The sequence below is a fragment of the Arachis stenosperma genome, chromosome 7 (assembly GCF_014773155.1).
Source record: "Arachis stenosperma cultivar V10309 chromosome 7, arast.V10309.gnm1.PFL2, whole genome shotgun sequence".
NCBI classification, from domain to species: domain Eukaryota; kingdom Viridiplantae; phylum Streptophyta; class Magnoliopsida; order Fabales; family Fabaceae; genus Arachis; species Arachis stenosperma.
Genome location: NC_080383.1, coordinates 21,116,968 through 21,123,484, shown reverse-complemented (window position 1 = coordinate 21,123,484; position 6,517 = coordinate 21,116,968).

Genomic DNA, 6,517 nt, shown 5'->3' with positions numbered 1-6,517 from the left:
TGATTGAACTCACTTTGGGAGGCTGACCATTTGGCCATGCCTAGACCTTGTTCTTATGTATTTTCAATGGTGGAGTTTCTACACACCATAGATTAAGGTGTGGAGCTCTGCTGTACCTCGAGTATTAATGCAATTACTATTGTTCTTCTATTCAATTCCGCTTGTTCTTTGTCCAAGATATCACTTGTTCTTCAACTTGATGAATGTGATGATCCGTGACACTCATCATCATTCTCACTTATGAATAAGGTGACTGACAACCACTTCTGTTCTACAAGCAAACGAGGCTCTAGTGTTTATCTCTTGGATTCCTGATACACGATGCATGGTTGATCGCCTGACAACCGAGTGCTCGCCTGACAAACGAGCCAGCCATTCCGTGAGATCAGAGTCTTCGTGGTATAGGCGAGAACTGATGGCGGCATTCAAGAAAATCCGGAAGGTCTAACCTTGTCTGTGGTATTCTGAGTAGGATTCAATGATTGAATGACTGTGACGTGCTTCAAACTCCTAGCAGGCGGGGCGTTAGTGACAGACGCAAAAGAATCATTGGATTCTATTCCGGCCTGACCGAGAACCGACAGCTGATTAGCCATATGCTGTGACAGAGCATAGGAACATTTTCACTGAGAGGATGGGAGGTAGCCACTGACAACGGTGAAACCCTACATAAGCTTGCCATGGAAAGGAGTAAGAAGGATTGGATGAAGACAGTAGGAAAGCAGAGAGACGGAAGGGAAGGCATCTTCATACGCTTATCTGAAGTTCCTACCAATGAAGTACATAAGTATCTCTATCTTTATCTTTATGCTTTATGCGTTTATTACCTATACCCATTTGAGTCTGCCTGACTAAGATTTACAAGGTGACCATAGCTTGCTTCATACCAACAATCTCCGTGGGATCGACCCTTACTCGCGTAAGGTTTATTACTTGGACGACCCAGTGCACTTGCTGGTTAGTTGTGCGAAGTTGTAGTGATCACAATTTCGCGCACCACCCTCCAACTCCTTCTCCACCTTTGCCAGCTTCACCTCCAACTCATCCTTCAGACCCTTGATCCGATCAAATTCTGACTTGGCCTCCTCCATAAAGGATTTTGTGGCATGAATCGAGATCCCCTGAACTGTTCGGAAAATAGCCACACCCGAATGAGCCATCTTCACACTACTTTTGGTAATAAAATCCAGATGCTGAAGAAGAGACACGTCGTCCATGGAAAGCCCACCATAGGGGGCAATTTGTTGGTCAACAAACTCGATAGCATCAAAGTCCGGGGCAACCAGGTTAAAGGGCTTGGATGTTTTTTGCTTTTTTAAGGGAGGGACACTAGAAGCAACGGCAGAAGTCTGAGGAGGATCAACCTGATGAAACCGAGGAGTAGGAATTACTTTCTTCGACCCAAGAGAACTCGACACAGGAGGCTTAACTGGGATCTGAGAAGACCCCTCGCCGACCACTTTGGCCGAGATGTTCAGAGCGGCAGTTGCTTTCTTTGCCCTTTTAAAAGCCTTCATGGAGTCGCTATTCTTTGACATCTCTACAGAAATAGCCACAACAAAGAAAGACAGTCACAAACAAGAGGAAGAAAAAATTAAAGAAACAAGTATAAGAGACAAGTCAGACAAATACCCAAAACAGTCCGAACCAAGGATGGATCATTCAAAAACCTTTTTGTATCAAGATGGGGCGATTTCCCCCACAGATCCTCAAGAACAACAACAAAAGCACGCTCAACATCATCAAGCATCTCCCAAGTATAACGAGACACTCTCACATCCCTCTGCCACTCTAGAGGAAAAGAAGGCTCATCATTTTCGTCAAGAAAAAAGGGGCGGGCCCCCTCGACAGCACGAACCTTAAAGAAGTAATTCTTGAAGTCCTTAAAGGACTCATCATACATAGCAAAAACTTTGTGGCCCTGGGCGAACCTGAAGGAAACCCAGGAAGCCTTCTTTTTTGAAGAACCGCCAGGCTTGGCGGAAACAAACAAATAAAGGAAAAGGGTCTGGGAAGGTGTTACATCTAATTCACGACAGAGAAGTTGAAAAATTTTAATAAAACCCCAGGAATTAGGGTGAAGCTGGGATGGAGCAATATTACACGACCACAACAGGTCGGTCTCAAAAGCAGTAAAAGGAAAAGTAACGTTCAACTGGCTGAAGAAGTATTCATAGGCATAGAAGAAGGGATGCTCCCTCTCAATGGAAGTCAGAAAACAAACTTTCTCATTAGAGTCAGGAGCAACAAGCTCGTAATCCTCCTCACGAGCATTGTCACCACAAATCCTATGGCGCTTCCTCAGCTCTGTGCAAAATTCAGCATCCACAACAGAAACACACAACAAAACAAGGGAGTCCAGCCAATCGGACATCCCCTCGGGAACTCTGGAAGACATCTCTACAACGTTATTGCGAGAAGACATGAGGCCAACTAATCCTACAAGTAAGAAAAGAAGATGCGGTTACTAAAAAACATCCCAGACAAAGGGAGAAAACAACTCGGCCAAAATGATACAGGCGAAAAAACAAGAAAAGGAAAACCCTAAGACTCAAACCAAAAGTCCTGGGGCATCTGGTGCGCAGAATTGTGATCATCAATGGCGCCATCAACATGCTTCGCTCAATTGCAATCTCAACTCTTTATCACAACTTCACACAACTAACCAGTAAGTGCACTGGGTCGTCCAAGTAATAAACCTTACCCGAGTAAGGGTCGATCCCACGGAGATTGTTGGTATGAAGTAAGCTATGGTCATCTTGTAAATCTCAATCAAGCAGATTCAAATGGTTATGGATGATTTATGAATAAAGCATAAAATAAAGATAGAGATACTTATGTAATTCATTTGTGAGAATTTCAGATAAGCGTATGGAGATGCTCTGTCCCTTCTATCTCTTTGCTTTCCTACTGTCTTCATCCAATCCTTCTTACTCCTTTCCATGGCAAGCTATATGTTGGGCATTACCGTTGTCAGTGGCTACAGTCCCGTCCTCTCAGTGAAAATGTTCAACGCGCTCTGTCACAGCACGGCTAATCATCTGTCGGTTCTCAATCAGGTTGGAATAGAATCCAGTGATTCTTTTGTGTCTGTCACTAACGCCTAGCCTTCAGGAGTTTGAAGCTCGTCACAGTCATTCAATCCTTGAATCCTACTCAGAATACCACAGACAAAGTTTAGACCTTCCGGATTCTCTTGAATGCCGCCATCAATTCTAGCTTATACCACGAAGATTCTGATTAAGGAATCTAAGAGATATCCACTCAATCTAAGGTAGAACGGAGGTGGTTGTCAGGCACACGTTCATAGGTGAGAATGATGATGAGTGTCACAGATCATCACATTCATCAAGTTGAGGAACAAGTGATATATTAGAACAAGAATAAGCCGAATTGAATAGAAGAACAATAGTAATTGCATTAATACTCGAGGTACAGCAAAGCTCCACACCTTAATCTATGGTGTGTAGAAACTCCACCGTTGAAAATACATAAGAACAAGGTCTAGGAATGGTCGTGAGGCCAGCCCCCATAATCTAAGAACTAAACGTCCAAAGATGATCCTAAGATCTAAAGTGATCAAAAGATTAAAATACAATAGCAAAAGGTCCTATTTATAGAGAACTAGTAGCTTAGGGTATACAAAAATGAGTAAATGACGTAAAAATCCACTTTCGGGCCCACTTGGTATGTGCTTGGGCTGAGCATTGAAACTTTCATGTGTAGAGACTTTTCTTGGAGTTAAACGCCAGCTTTTGTGCCAGTTTGGGCGTTTAACTCCCATTCTTGTGCCAGTTCCGGCGTTTTACACCAGAATTCTTGAGCTGATTTGGAACGCCTGTTTGGGCCATCAAATCTCAGGCAAAGTATGAACTATTATACATTGCTGGAAATCCCAGGATGTCTACTTTCCAACGCAATTAAGACCGCGCCAATTGGGCTTCTGTAGCTCCAGAAAATTCACTTCGAGTGCAGGGAGGTCAGAATCCAACAGCATCTGCAGTCCTTTTCAGCCTCTGAATCAGATTTTTGCTCAGGTCCCTCAATTTCAGCCAGAAAATATCTGAAATCACAGAAAAACACACAAACTCATAGTAAAGTCCAGAAAAGTGAATTTTAACTAAAAACTAATAAAAATATAATAAAAACTAACTAAAACATACTAAAAACAATGCCAAAAAGCGTATAAATTATCCGCCCATCACAACACCAAACTTAAATTGTTGCTTGTCCCCAAGCAACTGAAAATCAAATAAGATAAAGAGAAGAGAATATGCAATGAATTCCAAAAACATCTATGAAGATCAGTATTAATTAGATGAGCGGGGCTTTTAGCTTTTTGCCTCTGAACAGTTTTGGCATCTCACTCTATCCTTTGAAATTCAGAATGATTGGCTTCTATAGGAACTCAGAATCCAGATAGTGTTATTGATTCTCCTAGTTAAGTATGATGATTCTTGAACACAACTACTTTATGAGTCTTGGCCATGGCCCAAAGCACTCTGTCTTCCAGTATTACCACCGGATACATACATGTCACAGACACATAACTGGGTGAACCTTTTCAGATTGTGACTCAGCTTTGCTAGAGTTCCCAATTAGAGGTGTCCAGGGTTCTTAAGCACACTCTTTTTTCCTTGGATCACGACTTTTTTTTTTGTATTCACTGCTTTTTCTTGCTTCAAGAATCATTTTTATGATTTTTTAGATCCTCAGTAACATGTCTCCTTTTTTCATCATTCTTTCAAGAGCTAACATTCATGAACAACAAATTCAAAAGACATATGCACTGTTTAAGCATACATTCAGAAGTCAAAGTATTGCCACCACATCAAAATAATTAATCTGTTATAAAATTCAAAATTCATGCAATTCTTCTCTTTTTCAATTAAGAACATTTTTTATTTAAGAAAGGTGATGGATTCATAGGACATTCATAACTTTAAGGCATAGACACTAAGACACTAATGATCATAAGACACAAACATAGATAAAACATAAAGCATAATTTTCAAAAAACAGAAAAATAAAGAACAAGGAGATTAAAGAACGGGTCCACCTTAGTGATGGTGGCTTGTTCTTCCTCTTGAAGATCTTATGGAGTGCTTGAGCTCCTCAATGTCTCTTCCTTGCCTTTGTTGCTCCTCTCTCATGATTCTTTGATCTTCTCTAATTTCATGGAGGAGGATGGAATGTTCTTGGTGCTCCACCCTTAGTTGTCCCATGTTGGAACTCAATTCTCCTAGAGAGGTGTTGATTTGATCCCAGTAGTTTTGTGGAGGAAAGTGCATCCCTTGAGGCATCTCAGGGATTTCATGATGAGGGGGATCTCTTGTTTGCTCCATACTCTTCTTAGTGATAGGCTTGTCCTCATCAATGAGGATGTCTCCCTCTATGTTAATTCCAACTGAATAACAGAGGTGACAAATGAGATGAGGGAAGGCTAACCTTGCCAAGGTATAGGAATTGTCCGCCACCTTATAAAGTTCTTGGGATATAACCTCATGAACTTCTACTTCCTCTCCAATCATGATGTTATGAATCATGATAGCCCGGTCTATAGTAACTTCGGACCGGTTGCTAGTGGGAATGATTGAGCATTGGATAAACTCCAACCATCCCCTAGCCACGGGCTTGAGGTCATGCCTTCTCAGTTGAACCGACTTCCCTCTTGAATCTCTCTTCCATTGAGCGCCCTCTTCACAAATGTCTATGAGGACTTGGTCCAACCTTTGATCAAAGTTGACCCTTCTAGTGTAGGGGTGTTCATCTCCTTGCATCATGGGCAAGTTGAATGCCAACCTTACATTTTCCAGACTAAAATCTAAGCATTTCCCCCGAACCATTGTAAGCCAATTCTTTGGGTCTGGGTTCACACTTTGATCATTGTTCTTGGTGATCCATGCATTGGCATAGAACTCTTGAACCATTAAGATTCTGACTTGTTGCATGGGGTTGGTAAGAACTTCCCAACCTCTTCTTTGGATCTCATGTCGGATCTCCGAAAATTCACTCTTTTTGAGTTTGAAAGGGACCTCGGGAATCACCTTCTTCATGGCCACAACTTCATAGAAGTGGTCTTGATGCACCCTTGAGATGAATCTCTCCATCTCCCATGACTCGGAGGTGGAAGCTTTTGCCTTCCCTTTCCTCTTTCTAGAGGTTTCTCCGGCCTTAGGTGCCATAAATGGTTATGGAAAAATAAAAAGCAATGCTTTTACCACACCAAACTTAGAAGGTTTGCTCGTCCTCGAGCAAAAAAGAGAAAGAAGAGAGTAGAAGAAGAAGAAATAGAGTAGATGGAGGTGGCTTTGTTTTTCGGCCAAGGGGGAGAAGTAGTGTGTAGGTTGTGTGAAAATGAAGGAGTGAAGATGGGTTTATATAGGGGTGGAGAGAGGGGTAGGGTTCGGCCATTATGGGTGGGTTTGGGAGGAAAAGTGGTTTGAATTTGAATGGTGAGGTAAGTGGGGTTTTATGAAGGATGGATGTTAGTGGTGAAGAGAATGGTGGGATTTGA